General features: G+C 40.3%; 1 protein-coding gene across 6 annotated transcripts in view; it reads left to right on the forward strand.

Moving 5' to 3' along the window:
• LOC143898945 (uncharacterized) overlaps positions 1-19,074 on the forward strand; it is a 198,786-nt gene that overhangs the window by 53,541 nt on the left and 126,171 nt on the right. The window lies entirely within an intron of this gene.

The raw sequence follows: 19,074 nt of genomic DNA on the forward strand, positions 1-19,074 counted from the left end.
TGTTAATGCGTCTTTTTCTTATCCCTATTCGCTCCAACCATGCCTTTCGTGTCTCACGAATTTCTAATAGTCGTTTGTTCCGGAAAACAAATGATCGTGGGAGAATCCCCTCCACGCCGGAAAAAAATTATTGTGGCTGGGAACCTCAGGTAAAAATTTCAAAGTTCTAGCTCATTTACTCTCGAAACGGCGAACAATCAAAATCTCGGAGGGACACGAAAGTGCATGGTTGGAGGATTACGTCAGTGTTGTGTGAAAGGTAAATGAGCATTTTTTTCGATAAAAATGTATTTTTGTGTATAATTTAAGCGTATTTAAAATATTTTTGTCGTTAAAAAAAAATTTAACATTCTACAGAGGTCTATTATGGCTCAGAGGCAGGTGGAAGAGGTGGGGAGGATCTACGATTATAAAAAAAAATTAATTTTTTTACATAAAAAATATCTGTCACACTTCAATTCGCCTTTTCTTATTCAGAAATTCTTTTTCTAGCATTCTTTAAGTCCTTAAAGTCCTTCTGTACCATTTAAAAATTACCAAATTTGCGGCGACGAAATTAAGTATTCCTATTTAATTAAAAATTATTTCATATTTTTTTTCTTATTTGCACTACTTTAAGCTTTAATTTGCGTTTTGGTTCATTAAGCTTCGTCAATTTTTTCGTGAGTTATGATTTTTTAAGTAAAACGAGTCGTAACGCGTGTTTGTCAACATATAATTGTTGTAAAAAAATATTTAAATAAATGATTTCCAAATTTTCTTTATATTATGATTTTTAGTTGAAGGTACAATGATATTATAATAATTTTTGGAGAATTTTTCAAAGCTATTAACATTTTGAAAAACACGTAGGACTCGAAAGTGCATGGTTGGAGGAATAAAAGGGCGGAAGAAACGTTGGAGTGAATAGGGTTATTCCCTTACATTTATGACAGAAATAAACACGTAAAATATAAATTTGAAAAGAGCCTGTCCCATGCTCTTTTCACATGGAAAATTTCTCCTTTAATCAAGGTAAGGGATTCAAACGGCTTTGCAATGGTGCATAAATATTTCGTTACCTCGTTCGCTCGATAATTAATTATCATCGCGATGCTTTATCCACTAAAATAAAAAAATAGAAAGGAAAATAATTCTGCTATCTATCTGAATAAAGCATTAATCTCAACCCCGTTTCATTTCGCGGAATAACACGGTGATGCGTGCGATTATTAATTTATTATAACTATTTACAGAGGAGTGCGTTGAAATAAGTCAATACCCGTGAACGCGCGATTTTTATCTATCATCTCATAATTGGAGCGTCGACCCGCGAGGTTAATTACCGGGGCCGGGAATCGGCGAGCAGTTTACGAAACAGCAGCTATTTTCTCAAGTACCATAATGAGCCGGGCACGTAAATTAATATCGGATTATGCGTTTCGTGTAGCCGACGGCGTCGAGGGTCGCTTATGCGGATCCGACTGGGGAAAGAGCCGACTGGATTATCGATTAATTATGCTCGTTAGGTGGGCACCCGAATCATCGTTGGTGGCAATTAAAGCGGTACACACTTCCTGTATTTAGGATTCGCCGCGGCGTGCGCGACACTCATTAATATATCGCGGCCATATTCGACGGCTTAGTTAAACCAACAACGCGCGATTAAAATCGCGTGTAATTCCGGTAACATCGCGCGCGGCCATTAGTTGCCGCTGTTGTTAAGGTAAACGGCCCAGTTATAGGCACCTTTATAGCAGCGGCCCTGATTTTCTATTATTTACGAACGCGATATATTGTTAAACCCCAAACAAACTATTTTAACACGTGCATTAAAGCTTTCTGAGTAAGATTCACCTATATTTTTAGTTAAATCATTCAGTTCTAATAAATAAATAATTATTTTTATAATGCTCGTTACTGCCGGCGTTTTTGGCACTATCGAAGTGCTCTGCCGCACTTTATGGCACCAACGGGCCCAATTTTCGGCACTTCGAGACGTCACAGTTACTTAAATTGTCCTGCGTATAATTTTAGCTGTAATAATCAATGTTTAATTACTAATTAGCTCTCTTGTAGGTATTATATTTTGCCAACCTCTATGCAAAAACTACATATAATATAAGATATATGAGATAAATTAGCTACCTTCGAAGAGTCCAAAGTCTCCATCACTTTTTTCTCTATCTGTGCTTACTCTGTTACAACAGATTTTTTATATATTACATTAAAATACAAAAAATAAGACAGGTGAAAATAAAATACAGAAAACAAACTTTATCTGTAGCGTAAAAAAAGTGTCAAAATGTGTTGAATAATTAATAAATTTCAAACAAATTTCATAAAAATTCATTAGAATTATTTTTTTCATAAAAAATGTTTTTTATCATAAATTTTTGAGTTACAAGTATCAATAAATCTACCTCAATTTCTAGAATAATAAAGCAAAATTGATGATGCAACATATTACAAACTCTGTGCCAAAAAGTGAAACATAACCTTCATTACGTGACGCACTTCTTGGCATCGGGAATTTAAGGGAAAAACTAACATACAGATAAACTATTACTTATCTAATCGATAATGTGATTCGTGCTGAACATGTTCATATAACCATTATGACGTTTTAATACTTACATAATACTAAAAATCAGCAGTTTGACGTTCGCTACCACTAAGGTGTGTCACCTAGGAATGCCTTTCGGGAGCCACTGAAACGCGCGAGTCGCCCCATTCACTGTCGGTAATTTAAGTACGAAACATTTAAAAAAAAGTGTTTATGCAATAATCAACAGTAAAAAACGCTCTTTAATTTGCTTGTAATTTTTTTAATATTTGACGAAAACTTTATTTATTACAAATATAAATGTACCGTCGGTGCCGGAAACTAGGACAGTGCCTGTAACTGGGCCGTTTACCTTATGTCGGCCGAGCCGTTCTTGCCGCTGCACTGTTGTCTCGAGCGAATTCTGTGCTTGCGTTAATTTATCGATTAGTCGACTACCAGCCAACCGTTTTTTTTTTTCGACGTTTTGTCCCCGCCCGGATTATTCCGCGCTAGGGCCGATCGATAATTGGTGATTGTAATTAACGGCAGCTATCGACGAACTATTCCCTCTTCCTCTCACGGTGTAAGGAAGAGAGCTCAAATTTCCGCTCGTTCAAACGAAACGCTTCTGCTCAAACGTTGAAGTCTGATGCAAGGAAGTTTCGTACTTCGGAACAACAACGAAAGTCCGCGATGACGGCGATGATTTGAAGGAGGTGTTGCATACTTTCTGAGATTTTCAAATATTTGCTATCAGATTAAGGAATTGAGGAAAATTCAAACATTATCGTAATCTAAGTTTCGATTTAGGTTTGACTTTGAAAGTAGAGATATTAAATCCACTAAAATACATGTATTAGGGATTCAAAATTCTATGAAAAACTTTCAAGCTTCCTGGAGAAATATATATTTACATGTACATATTGCCTATGAGAATTAATATATTTTACGAGGTAACGGCACGCTGTGAGATAAAAAAAAATATATATATTTTATTATGAGATCTGGCGAACCGGTAACGAGAAGCTTTCGTCGCCGACGATACGCTGTTGACGACCGCTTCCGATCTGTTGGCGCGAGCTTCCCTCGAGAAAGCGACCACGCTCCATTTCCGGCCGTGCCGGAAGCCAGCCGTTACCCGGGCTCACTGACACCGAGAAAATCTCCGGTGCAAGCTGTCGTTCTGGCGACGCGTTCTTTAGCAGCATGCTGCTCCGCAGCACGTGCACTCGACAATCCCGGTAATGCGCATACAAGCGTGCGTTTACCTATTTGTGCATTATGGTCGTTTCGTGCAGATAATTAACCCCGCGACGTCGACTTTTTGCAAGGTGCCGTTAACGATATCTCGATGTTTCTCGGCGGGAAAAACCGGACGCTCGATTTCAGGTGGTTCATAAAGTGAATTCTTGTTACTTAATCGAAATCAGATCGAACACATCGGTGCGCGATTAAATCGCGACAAAAAAAACGAGGAACCTCCATAAATTCAATTGAAGTATCCCTTGTCCGACGAACATCGGCGCGGGTTCAGCTAATTTTCTCCGCGAGCGTTCCCGTGAATGAGAATTTTAATACCCACGCTTTTTTCTCTTTGAAAATAGCTTTGTGCTCGGCGGGTACGCGCGGCACGCGCTAGCTGTTTGCGCTATAGACACACGAAAAACAGCTTTCCGCCAGGGAGATTTTCCACGGTGTTCCGCTTTTTTTTTTTTTTTTAATTCTTTATCCTTACTCCTTTTACGCGGGATATGCGCACCGCGTCCGAGCGTGAGCCGGAGCGCGAACACAATGAATCTTATTAAGGAGTCCTGACCTCGTCGGGCTCCGGGTCCCATTGTGACCCCCTAATCCTGTTTAGCATAGAGCCAGCCCTCGGGATATACCGAGGCTGCCTCTATGCTACATGTTGCCGGTTAGTGAATGCAAAAAAGCGACGCAACCAGGCTGGTACATTATTCGATTGCATTATCCGATCTGCTACAGGCCGATCGATCAGCCTGGGGAATTTTGTTACTCCGTCGAGAAGGATGGAAATTGCGGAACAAGCGGATCAGAAATCAAAACAATACGCGATTTCTCTCTTAACAAAACACTTAGCACTATCTTATAGCGTTTTTCACTGGCAGAGCCGGTGCGCACTCAGTGCACATTAAAGCCGTCGTACACAAACCAACGTAAAGTGTATGTTTAATATAATCGGGTTAAATCATGAAATCCTCAATATTCTTTATTGCACTATTTGGTAAAATATGTACTGAGTATTTTATCAGTCGAAATATTTGCATTTTACTTTAAATATTAGAGACTAAATCAGTGTACAACGGCTTTAATGTGCACTGAGTGCGCACCAGTTCTGCCAGTGAAAAACGCTATTATTATAGATACTGAATTAAGAATACTGAATGGTTTATCGAAAAATTTCTACATCTTTTAGTGTTATTAGGCTACAAAATCGATATAACAATTTAATTAGTGGCTACAATGATGCTTAAGGCGAAGTTTTTACTATTTATATAATCCCCTTCTTAATTATGTTGCACACTCCTTTTTCATGCACATAAACTTCTGGCACAAGAACGTGTGCGTTAATAATATTAACTTTTATATCAGCTAAGTGAATAACGGGTTGATATTACACAGGGCTGATAATAATGCCAGTGTTCCTGATGTGAAGCTAACATAATTTTGTACTGTCGTGTCGGTGCGAGTGTCGTTGTCGCGCTATATTATACTGACAGGGCTAAATGGCGCGCAAATTAATTCATGCGTTCATGCAAATTTCACGCGATTATCCATATTAATGCCGCTGTTCTGTTAATCTATTTCTTCTCGTTTAATATACGCCGCGCGGAGAGGATGGTGGGCACGCTTGGGACTTGCATGAATCCACGTAAAACAGCAGAGCTGGGTACGGTTAACAAAATGCGCTTCGTTCTCCGACGGGCGTCACGCGAATCCCTCGGGTTGACGATATACAGCAAATATCCTATGCGATCGATGGTCCCGGAGGGACGTAAACGCGTCAAAAAATAACCTGTTTCAGCAGCAAAAAACATTATTTTCGAACGCCCCGTATTTATCTCGTTTTTTTAAAACCCACTCCAAATCATCTATAATTTGTATTCTCAGGATAAAAACCTGACGCGTTTTTTTATTTCTAATTTTTCATGCCATGTACCTCGATATATGTGTGTGCTTTAATAAATGTATTTAATATATCATAGACGTATATATTCTGATTCTTCAACTGTTTTATGTATTACATAGCACGTAAAATAATAAATATACACTACTTTAGATTTTGATCGAATTATAGGTAATCTAAAGTGCGTGCTCTCTCTGAATTCAATATACGTTTATGAAACATTGTCAGACAGTTACAGTTCGCCCTTTTTTGAAAAATGTGGCAGATCTAGAAGTAATTCTATCTTGGATAAAGATATATCTCTTATACCGATATTGTTCTTGTAAATGTCGCAGTATACACAGTATATAAAATTTATGCACATGAATAGCTGAACATGAATATATAGATACACGAGATTTATCTTCGAGTCATGGTTCTCCTTCGGTTGTTCTATCCTTTCGGAGAATAAATTTTGCTCAAGTTCAAGATAAAAACGACGTCGCATGCAAAGGAAATATTTGCAAACCAAAATATCTCTCTGTTCCTTTTTTAACGGACCCATCTTTTAACAATCATCAGCTTCAGCGAGAACCGTCGAGGAAGAAAATTGCGCGCGGCAAAAGTACACGTTCGCAGACTCTAATAAAAATCATCCGTATACATCTGGCGCGGCGAACGCGCACAAGCGGCTAGATTAAATAAAGATAAAATATTTCCACCGTTGTTCGCGCGCGCGTTCGCGAGTCCGGGGATTTGGACGTGAAGAATAGCGGGTCGTATCTCGACGAGCAGCTCGTGGCGGCGACGGCATATAAATTCTACGTACGATTTCGGTATGTCGTTGTTATGGGGCCGAAGCGACCGCGTTTTCTTGCACGATGAAGAATGAAGAAACGAGGCGGCGTGGAGCAGTAAAAAGGAAAGAAAGAGAGAAAGAGAGACAATCGGGGGAAAGCGGGAAGATATATATCGCGAGGTAAAGTGGAAAAGAGCGAGCCGCGGGCGAGTAGAGAAGGACGACGTCGGGCCCGGCGACACTCGTCATCGTCGCATTAAGTCGACATTATCGAAATATACAATCGTCGTCGTTACACCCGCACGGAATGCGAAGTACGGAATACCGCGACAAGCCGCGATTGCTATACGCTCTTCCTCGTAAATTTCGGGACTCGTCTTTTTATCGCGTCCCTCCGTCTTCATCAGTCAGGCTCGACAATGTGCGGCGCGGCGATAAAGTTTCGCACTTTCGGTGAGAATCACGGCACTTTCTTTCGCCTTGATACGTAACAATACCGCCAAGGAACACGCAAAACTGCGCACAAAAGCTCGTTCAGTTTCGCTAGTCTAGTCGAGTTGCCGAAGAAAAGTTATAAACGAAGATGCATGCTTCCTTCCGGCCAATCCGGCCGAACTGCCTTTAGGCGTGATGCACATTCTTTTCCCGTCATGTTTATGAAACATGATCATATTACACTTGTTGCGATTTGCATTTTTTTAATATTCGCAAATTATGGGCGATATAAAAACTTTTTATAATTTTAGATCCAATTGGAAATACGTATAAATCTGTACAATAATTAGTTTTTTTTTTTTTTTTTTTTTTTTTAAGATAAAAATATCTCTTCGCGCGGCGCGGAGATGATTTCCCAGAAACTCTGCGATGAAAATTAGAATAAAAAATGTCTTTAGAAAATGTTTGTCGACAATTTAACTCCTGAAATGAAATTCTAGTGATCATAAATTATCATGGATTGCGAATAAATGAAATGGAAAAAAATTTGCTTTCTGTACAACGCAACCTCGCTACCCTCGTTTGGGATTTACTCCCTTCTACTATAGGATTTGCATGTAATATACGAATTTCTTTAGACTTCCAAGCGCGTAAAATTTCTTTCCACGAATTTCGATTACGCGTGTCACTAGTTGCATGACAAATTTATGAGATAACATCGAGGGTGTGAGCCAAAAGTACAATAATGAGAAAAAAATTTTCTGCATTTTAGTAAATGTTAGTTTGCATACAACTGCGTGACTCCATTTACTAAAATGAAGAAAAATTTTTTTCTTAGTGTAACGATCACGTAATAGCCCGACACATGCATGTATTTTATTTTAATATCGTTCTTGTTATATTCTAATCGATATTGTTATTATATATTTCGCGTTAAAAATGTGTGCCTTTCAAAGTTTTCTTAAAATTATTATACGTTAATGGTCAGCAAGTAGTATCATATGTGCACTCACGTCAAATGCTTTCAAAGTTTATTATGATAATGATATTATTGAACATATACTTGTTACTATAATGGCATGAAGAGGTACTTGCTCTTGTATTCTTGACATCAAAATATTCTCGACATAATGTACTCTTCAAATATAGGTATATATAAGAAATCAAATTTGTTCCTTGTTCTAAACTATAAATAAAATAGTTTGTCCTCGTAGAGTTGGTTCCTACTGCGACAGTAGGAACAAATATGGGCTTAAGAGCTAAATGCGTAGTGAGACTTTAGCTCCATTAGTAATTATGGGGTTTGATTCAAAGACAATAATATAATCGGCCACATGTGTACTCATTAGTCGATCGGGAAATCGTGAGAATCCGTCTGTTTTATCCGCCACTCATTTATAATTGCACGAGATGTTAATTAAGCCGTTATCGATGCCACTGATTATTTTGTCAAATGTAGCGATAAGTGTATTATGATGGACCGAAAATCAATATAAGCCGCTTACAGTAATCGCTCATTAATTATAACGGCGCATAATTGTATACAACGGAGCAACAATATTCGTTGTTACGTGTCATTCGTCTCTCCCGTGATGAAAATTTCTCGCCGGCGCCGTGCCGGGGCGAGTAATAAGCGCGAAAATGGAAAAAGTTTGTGCGCGATTACGAAACATCGAGAGAGTAAAATTAAACGACAGAAATATAAAATAGATCGCCGCGTACTATACGAATTCGTTTTCTACAATCACCGTCTGAAAGTTTCGAAAATTATCTCTTCGCCAATAAAACACTCCATTTGCATTAGAGAACATAAAAATTCTAGTAATTAACAAACGATATATGTAATTGAAATGAAATTATTGTCAATCCAATGTGCAATCGGAAAGGAAATATACGTATAACATTTTCATCACCATTTTTCCACCAGTTCAACTCTTTAATTTCTGTCTCTTTTCTGATGCGAAATAAAGTATCAAATAAGGCAATAAATAACACGAGGATGCGTGTGGCGAAATGGAAGTGCGATCGATCGCCCGGAAGGGCTTAATCGTCCCGTACGTCGAAATTATTTCTTCCAAGGCTGTCTGCGTGCCTTTCAACCGTAGATATATCTCGACAATGTGGCCACCGACCCGGCACGTCTACCGGACAGGAATGGCGGCTCATCACGCTTCACTATATAACCCAGAGAAGATCCTGCCAGTTCGTCTCTCCTCGCGTCCCTCTCTCCCCCTCAATGGCAGCTGCCTCTGGTACTCCGCGGCAACACCGGTTCCGTCGTGTAATAATTTCATTTATTTGCTAAATCCCGCCACGTACGTGTCACGAATGATTAACGGCAGTGCGAAGATCCTCGCGCCCTCCGCACAGCCTCGGCAATATCCCTTCGAACGAGGGGGAGGGAACCACCTATTTCCCGTCCGCTTTTTCACAGGGCGCAGGCGAGAAAAAGCGAGCGAAACGGCGGGATATTCCCGGATTGTAATTCGCCAGAATCAGCTGGCTTATGTATCTAACGGCGCTTCTCCTCTCCTATATATATATATGTATATATATATATATATATCTCAGCTTTCTTTTTCACATTTTTAAAAAGATATTTAGATTATGAATTTCCATTTTTCTCAAATATCTAAACATTGCAGAAGAAATTACAGTTGTATAATTTGTGATAACTTATGTGTAATAACATATATTTCTAATCGCTAAAACATGGTATCGAATATTCTCTCACATAATCGCGAAAATATCTACTCGAAGGAATCGATTGTTCGGAAAGGGTTAAAAGCCCTTGAAGCACTTGCGAAAATCTGCGGAATGTACCAATTATCTAATATCCGCGTAAATATTGTCCTTTTGCCAGGGACAAATTTGCTCTGAGATTTTCTCGGCAGCGACCCGCCCGCGTCGTGTCGACCACCCGGGAAATTCTTAGCGCGCTCCACTTCTCCCCCTTTCTCTCTTTCTCCCACACTTCCGGCGATAGAACTTGCGGAATAATTATCAGCGTTAATCAAGCAATTTAATTACCGACTTCTCGCGGGAGGCTTCTTCCTATCCGTGCGCGCGCGAATAATCGAAAGCAGTACTTTAACGCGGAAAGGGATAACTTTCCGACGCGAGAGGATCGTAAATACATTAGCCGGTTCCGCGGATGAAAGGAGAAACTTTTAATTTCTTTTAGAGTACCTATCTTCTTTCTCGAGCGTGCACGTGAGGGATAGTGCAACCCTTTTTACCATCGCAGACGTGCGAGAACAAACCGTAATGGCGAGAGAACTCACCGAAGATGAAAAGGAGTCATAGTGCATCGATGTGTTCGCGTCAACAGAACCCTGACGCAAAACAAATCTAATTTTCTCGTTAATATTACCGCGCTATGTACGTGATTATCGATTAATTTGACATAATTTAATAATGAGTATTATAAATTAATCATTGATCAGAATAAAAAATAATACAATTAATGGGTGAAAAATCTAATTAATAACCGCGAACTAATCTAAATTTAATAATTTCTAAACTTAAATAATTATTCATTAAATATAGCAGTACATTCACTTTGCTAATTGACTTATGTATACGTAATGGAATATATACGAATAAATATCTTGCAGAGGTATGCTTTATATATACCCGGCGAGATGTTAGCGTTAACGTCAACGTTACGTTATCGCGGACACGATGAGCCCACAATGCTCTACGGGGAGATAAACTTCCGGCGAATGTAATGTACGGTAATTGCCCACGAGAAGGGTAATTTCCGCTCAATCGACTATACCTGAAGACTGACTATATCAAACTAGCGCTAAAGATAACGTCCATCGCGAAATTAACGTAAATTCCGAACGCTGTTCTAGGAATAGAATCCTTATCTTTTCACGCCTCATGATTAATTAATAATAAATTAATGAATTTAGCTGTATATATTTGGTATAGCCATATGTGGACTTGTTCACTGCTTATTGAAACTCGAATAGACGAATTGTCTGAGGAAAATTCTGAATAATGGATTCACGATGACAGGTTTCCGACTCCTTCTGTAGAATAACAAAGTTCACTTTGCAAATATTTTCTATTCTTTACGGAAGGTCTTCATATCAATGACCCGCCGAAGAGAGCGTTACGTCAAGTGCAATTCACAAGTGTTCGTAAATCACCAGCAGAGATTTCGCGAAGATTATAACCGCGAGAGTAGCGTAAAGGCTCTGCAAAATTGAAATTACCACCAACAAGGGTGGAAAGCAGCTTACTGAACAACAATTAAATTCCGCCCCGTACTTAAATTACAATATCAAGCTTGGGCTAATTGAAATTTTTTGCGTGCAACGTCGAATCGATCTTGAAAAATTAAAGGTGATTCAACGACACAATTTTGCGTTATAAAATTTGAAAAATTGGTGAAGGCACGAGTCGTATTGTATTTTAATTTATACCAGTTTTAAAATATAAAATATAAAGTAAAATATAATTTGCAATTTTGGTAACGGACGTTAAGGTCAAAGGACCACGAGATTATTGCTTGGCGGCGAAAAATCCAAAAGAATTATTTGAAGTACGAGCGTCACGTTATTGCGAAATGCGCTTCAGCCATTACATCGAAATATTATTCGATAGCTCGCGGATGTATACCGGAGTTTCTCAATCCTCCTCACAGCGCGGCACGATATTCAATAATCTGTGCCAGATGCGTCAATACCATTATATCCTTTCAACTTTATCTCGGCTCCGGCGAAACTGAATTCGACAGTTAATTTACGAAATATTGACACTGCGATAAGCAGCTTTGCCGTTCATAAGATACCACCATAAATCAGAGATATTTTCCTGTATTCGACTGCACATAATACAACTTCTATCTATCCAGACGTTTCCATTTAAACTGCTAGTTGACTCCCCTCTCTGTCTCTCTCGAATGTAGAAACATCGAATGTTCACATAATCACTTATAAGCTAAGAAATTAACCATTGAATGTTAGAAGAAATTAAAAGTATTTAATGAATCTTAAGGGTACAAATAGCCACATGGCGTTTTTTTTTTAATTCTAGCCGAATTTATGTCTCGATTTAATATTTATTATTAGAATATTTAACGCTGAAAATTACAGGCTCCACTGAGGAAAGACCAACTTGAGATTCGCCACGAAATCCATATTTAATATATCTTCTCTCACGCAAAACTAGCGAGACCGCGCAAAGACCAGGGCATTCGAGTTTGACTCTTTAGATCTCCTTCTCTAATAAAGCCCAAAATAGAAACTAACTCGTAACTAGCATCGTTACATTGCGCGCGCGCGCGCGCACGCGCACGTGTGAGTGTCGTGTATATAGATATACGTGTGCATGGTAAGAGATCGCACGATTTACGAGTATTACGAAAATCCAAGGAGTTGTTGCAGCGGCGCGCGTCTCGTCGAATGAACGGGAATAAACGTCCGTCGTTTCGCGCTCGCGCTCACAGCAATTCATCCAAGTTCGGCCGTCCCCTTTCCTAATGCGAAAGGTAATTTCGTGCCGATCGAAGGCTTTTGAGCTACTTATTTACCGGGAATAGAAGCGAGACGTATAGCAACGACGGCGGACGGTATAAAGACGTCTAGCTCGGGACATTAGCATGACTCCTGGAAGCGCCGTCGTATAAATCGGCGTGATTTCTCCGTTGCCGTAACGTTTATCGAGCCAACCTCCGTCACCGCTGCCAGCAGAAATTGGAGAATCGGAAGCTAAGAAGAAAATGGTTCGAGCTCCTCCGAGACGACGGGGTACTCGAGCGGACTGATCGATTGATTCGCCGGCTTCAATTATTATTATGCAACGCAACGCTCAGTCGACTCAGATTACTCCAATCGCGTTATATATATATATCATGTGATAAATATTGTATAAATTATTATATAATACGAGTCACAGAAATTATATTTGTTTTCGATTGACAAGATTTGCTTTCTCAGATTACGCGATATGGCTGACAGAAAAATCTTTCGAAAATTTATTGTGATTGGAGGCAGTAAAAGATATGAACGGTTTAAAGAATGTAAATTAATAATTTAAAATTCTTTGTGTTATTAAAAATTTCAACTTATTGATTTTATGGAAAAATGTTGGTTTTACTGAAGACAAATAAAAATATATATTGGCCAGATAAGATACAAAGTATCTTATTTCCAAAGTTTAAAGTAATAGATACAGCAAATATATCATTACTTTTGTAAGAGAAACAAGTTTGAACATACAAAGACTGTAATTAAAATAATGCATTTATAATTTTTCAATTTTTTTATTAATCGTGAATTTAGCGCCTTATTTTTACCTTTTCTTTCGAAAAGATAATTCTTTCAAAGAGTTATATGATATTGCCGAAATGTATATTTAGATTCTATTTCTTTGAAAGAAATTAAACAATTACAAAAAATATAGACATTCAATTTTTCAAGTCGACTTTGACGACCATGAGTATATTTTATTCGTTTCTACATACTGAAAATAATTTTCAATTTTGAGGAAAAGAGTTGACATAGATACGCTAACGACTGCAACGGTCGGTGTGCGTCTGTTCGATGAACAAGCAGAGTCGGTTTTACACGGAAGAAGAAAGAAGCTTGTTCCCCGTTCTTGCCCCGTTCTTGTAATTAGGTCGACTCTTAACGATGCCGGGAGGGAGGGGATGGTTTGCTATTCTTTCCAACAAACCTTCATGAAACCGGGGACAAGAGAAACAAACTCGCTTTGTTCCCCGAACAAAATGACCAAGAATTCTTGATTATCATTTTCATTACTTTCATTTCGTCAATCATATCTGTTATCTCGCACAATTATGTATCTCGCTATATTTTATCGTATAAAAGCCACATCGGTTGCGTAAATTAAGAACTTCTTAAACTGTCTTTAATCTAAAAAATATGATAAAAATTATCGAATTGAGATATGTATATCTGAAAGGATTTACACTATTTTGAAAACTTCCGAAATTAGTAGATTTCTCTTATTCTTATTTCGTAAAACGGCGATTACTGTAGATCGACCCTTTTAATTTCAATTCATTCTAGTGATTTCCTTTCTCTTTCACCTAATCGCATCGCTCTCATCAGACCGCATCGTTTGAGCAGCATCCGCAATCCACGAAAACGTTCCTCGTTTCCGAAGCGCATTCGCAAACAATGAGAAAAAGAGAAAGAAAGGCGATGAAGAGGAACACGAAGGGGATAGATAATAAGCGGCGGTGGAAATTGCGCGATGTGAATGTTGATGAAAAAAGGACATTTGGGTTCGATCAAAGGACAAAGGTGCTAAACCACTATTCCTTCCTCTCTCACCCCTCCCCCCACACATAAATTCATTTCTTGTTTGTCCCCGTCGTGTGAGCGACAACAATCACCAACATCGCTGTCCTCTGCTTGTCCTCCGACTTGTCGGCACCCCATGGCGTTTTCATTCGGCCCACGTCCGCGCATCCTATGGAAAATAATATCCTGTGTAAATGGGCGGCTCAGTGCTCCGTGGGGTGCCCTCATCGAATTTTTCCTTTCTCTCGCCGTCGACCTTCGCCACCACCCTTCATCAAGCAGTCGACCCATCCCTAAAGCGCGCGACTGCTTTTTCTTAATCCTCCCGGTCGCTTCCCGCGGCAGAATAACGACCTCGTTTGTTTGCGAAATTCTTCCCGAGCGCTCCGGAGATTGCCCTGTACGGACTGATACGACGCAACGCTGGGTAAGGAGCAACAGCGAAAAGAAATTGGGCGCCTTATATAAGAGAGAAAGGGAGTTGGTTATGGGAGAGCGGATTATAGTGGAGCTGAGTGGTTCTTGAAATCCATGTCTTTAGTACTTTTCTTCCTTCCGTGACTTGCACGATGACGTGTATTCTTTTTAACCCTCCTACTCTTGTATTGCAAAAGCCTGAGGGACCATCAATCGGTCTATAGGATATCCGCGCAAGTAAAATTCAGGATTAATTAAAAAAAAAAAAAAAACAGAGAGATAAATGTATAAAATAATGATGCAATCAAGTTTATATGTACGTGAAGTATTTTGTGCGCTTATAATTTCTCACACGCGCCGACGAATAAGCCGATATTTGCCTTGAAAAGTATCCTTTTTTTTTCCTCTCCGGTGAACGGCGTGGCGCGGAAGCGTTGATTTATCGAGGCGATGTACCGCATTGTCGAGCGCACTTTGTCCGACGCTTCTTCGCAACTTCCAATTTGCCTCGCACGATCGGCCGCCTTACGTCACGGGTCGCCCTGATGATTTATGTATTACCGTCCGTCGAACGCGGTCGCGAAAGATATTTTTTTTTTTGACGCTGATTATGCCGCGAGAGAGCGAGAGTTGCCGAGATTTTCATAAGTTGTCGAAGACAGTGCGAAGAGCTCGGCGATGTGATTTTAAATTAGTAAGTTTGGAAAAGCCTTAGACTTCGCAAAAATAATTTATTGCTCAGTGTAAAATAACCAATTAATTTCTTAGAGAAATGAAGAGAGAGAAGGGAGAAGAGGGGAAGAGCACATTTCTTGAAAGCAATATGCACAGTTGATGATAGATCAGTATAATTTATCATAGATGTCGGTTAGCACTTTGAACTTCATTACGAAGAAGAAGTTCCTATGGTGAAGCACCGTCATTCGATTTAAAACCAGTTGAGATAACAACGATGCAGTTCATTGTTAGCAGAGCATAAGCAGAAATTCGATGAGCGCACCTATAATCGCCACGTTATTAACAATGTATCTATTCGGCCGGCGCGTTTATGAACTTCTTAATGTTTTATTTGGTACCGCAATCCCCGCCCCTTTGTTTATCGCATCCATTCTCGACTCATTCTCTTTTCTTTTCGCATTTGACGGAAAAACATCTACGCGAAACGCTTTTCTCTCTTGCTGACGTGACTCGGTGCATCATTCAAAAATAAGCATATATTATGCTTTGTTAGTTCAGTATTTAAATAAAAAAATATCATAACTCACATAACACAGTAGATTAAAGCATAAATTTCATCTAATTGCAAAAGAGACGCGATAAGTCAAGAAACAGTTTGAAGCGATGGAAAATGTATTTTCTCTATAATCTTGAGAGTTTTTCATAGTCTTGAATTGACGTATGAGAATTTATAATTCGATATCTATAATTATTTTTATTGCGGGATAGTAATTCTAGCGTATAACTATTGCATGTGAAAAACCCGAAATAAACTCGAGGAAAGGCAAATTATTAAATTTATTAAAATCAAGAATATGTATGTTCGAATACTTATATATATTAATTGCACGTACAGAGAAACTGAATAATTCATCAAAGCAATCGTTGATTAACATCCCTCGAGCCGTGCCGACTACGGCTCTTTTTCCTTGACATCGAGAATCAGCGCTCCGTAATCAATACATCCCCGGGGCTATGGATAACGGAACGCGCGTACACCTGATTATACAAACGATAGGCATGTTCATAAATTGTCACGAGCGACTGATTCGCCAGAAAGAGAAGGACAAGATTCTCGTGCAATGGGTGGCCGAAGTTTCACGTTCCACGGGAATGAATCTGGAAAATATTTTCGACTTTAGTACGTCCGGTCGGTTCGCACATCCGGCAGAAGGGTGAGAGCCCATATTTTTCTTCCTCTTTTACGCCAACCCCCGAATTTGTACGAAGCGTCGAAGGACAGGCGAAAAGCGCGAATTCCCGACGCGAAATCGTAACGCGTATACCGGACGCGGATCGTTCATCACTAAAGTACCGTTTTTTATTTGCCGATACAGAAAAATAGAGCGAGAGTGAGGGAGACAGACAGTGAACGAGTCTGATGCAACGCGCGCCGGATGTAGCCCCGTCGCTGTTGATATTTTTTCTTCTCTTTTCCGGCGGGGTGCAATGATGCGAGAATCGTGACACGACGAATTACGCAAATGCGCGTTTTGACGCGGCGACATCAATATCGGCGGATCGCAATAATATTTACGAGTGGATCGGTCGTAAAATACTCTGAAGCAAAAAAAAAATAACTATACGACATGTAGGTATACGTATGATAGAATGCTGCAGTAATTAAGCATGCATTCTACATTTATGAGAAAAATGACGTAAGAGATTGCAATCGTAATTTCAACTTTCGCGAAATATCGACAGCGACTCGAGAAGTGGCGCCGAAGAAAAAAATCTCATGACGCAGCTGTGGGATTAATTAAATATTTTCCCCTTTCTCACACGTTTGTCGAGGAGCCAGGTCCGGGGGCAAACCCCTTCCTCGTTCTTCTCGCGACGCCTACGTCCGCAATAATCCACCTTGTCCGACGGTGCGATCGCGCAGTGTCAGACTCGAGCAATCTCGCCCTCTGCCTAAGCCGAAAATAATTGTAGCCGGGAATCCCCCGGCACCTCGGCTCTCGAGTACGTGAGCCGAGTGCCCGCCGAGAAGTTCTCCGGGCCCCGTGACGAGGCGATCTCGCCGTGACCGGTCCCCTCGGCCTCCTCCCGAAGCGACTATAGAAGGGCGATCGTGCGATGTAAGAGCGCTTCTCGTCTTCTCGTTAATGCCCTCGCCGCCTTTTATCCACACGGCGGCACGGCGGAAATCGATCCTTCTAATAACGACGCGGCCGACTACCTTCCGAATTCGGGCCGCATCGTGCACGGCTGGGTTTCTCATAAAATTCTCACGATCTGGCCGCGACCGATCGACGAACCAGAAAGCACGAGAAGAGCCCGATATAGCGTCGATACCGTCGATGAAACTATATCGGGGGTGATATCCCGGCGTTCCGCGAACGATCGAAGATCTTGTATTGGAAATGGTATAGAAGCGACGGGGAGAAGTGTCGGAAAGTTACGCGTACTTTAAATTGTAGATTTTAAAAACTGAATTTTCAACTCAATGACTCCGAGCTGAAAATTGTGCATAAATCAGGCAGGACCGTAAATACCAACGTGTCGTTCTTTAGTCAATTTCAAACGAGATTTATTCGCGTAGAATTTTAAAGAATCTCCGAGGAATATTCCTCTGTCGTGTGTGTTCACGCGCAAGGCCGTATATAGGTAATTGTGTAAGTGTAAAAGGAGAAACAAACGAGTCTAATCATCAATTAAAGCAGATGGTCGGTGTGATCGCGCCGCGCAATTGCCGAGACACTGATTGAACAGATGCAGAGGCGTATAACGGCCGAATACGGTGGCAAAAATGCGGAATAAAAGCGAACGCATATGAAATAAAAAAAAAAAGATATCGCGCTGTATAGGCGATGATACTCGGCTTTTATACCGGCAACATGAACCGCGCGCGACGCAGGAGAAATTAGAGCGCATATAAAAAATAACGAGTGATTTTTGCTAGCGCCCGGGCGCCACCATAACGCGGCGCGTATAACCGTTATCCAGGCGATCGGCGATCGACACGAGGAAAGTGTCATCGTCCAATGTGCGCATTGTCGAGGCGGTTTTGCAGGTGGTTCGACCGTTGAATTCTGCGACGCGTGTATCGAGGACAGGGCAGAGCGGGCGATTTTTATCAGACGCGGAAACTCGACGGTCGGCAGTATCGAGGTGCCCGCTGTGGGCTTTTTTCCCGCGCTGCTCCTGCGGCGGGCCGGAAATCGGATTAATCATCGGACTATAGAGAGCCGGGCGATATCGTCAAAGTGCGTTTGGATTACGGCGGCCGCATCGGGGCCCCTCCTGCAGTGGTATCGCAGTAAAGAATTTCTAAAGCCGCGACTACTGCAATTGGTAATTGACGCGTTCCTATCTTGGATTTATTCGATTATTAGATAATCATTTATTTCGCGCGTAGGATTATTTCGGGAGAGCGAACGGACGTTTTAACGGTAAGCCGTTAATCTTAAAGTATTTATCGAGGCTTTTTCTTCCGGCAAAAACAAAGATTTTTCGATCCAGATATGTAAATAATAAAATATCAGTATTTAATATAAATAACGTTTACTATTGCCAACCATTTTCTCCCGTTTAATTATATTAATGACCCAATATTATTATCTTTTTAATTTGTAATTGTTTGTTCTCGAGTTATACGTTATGATAGTTTTGTTCGATTTTTATCTGGCAAAATCGCCGTCTATAGCTTGGAAACCAGCATGTTTCATCAAATACTCCGTGTACAATTTTTGCGAAGCGGCGCGGAACGGTCAGATAAATAACGCCGAATCGTATTGTTCCGCCGCGCCGGACCGTATTGCCAGAT

Source organism: Temnothorax americanus, unplaced genomic scaffold (genome assembly GCF_048541705.1).
Source record: "Temnothorax americanus isolate GAGA-0224 unplaced genomic scaffold, ASM4854170v1 Scaffold25, whole genome shotgun sequence".
In the NCBI taxonomy this organism is placed as follows: Eukaryota; Metazoa; Arthropoda; class Insecta; order Hymenoptera; family Formicidae; genus Temnothorax; species Temnothorax americanus.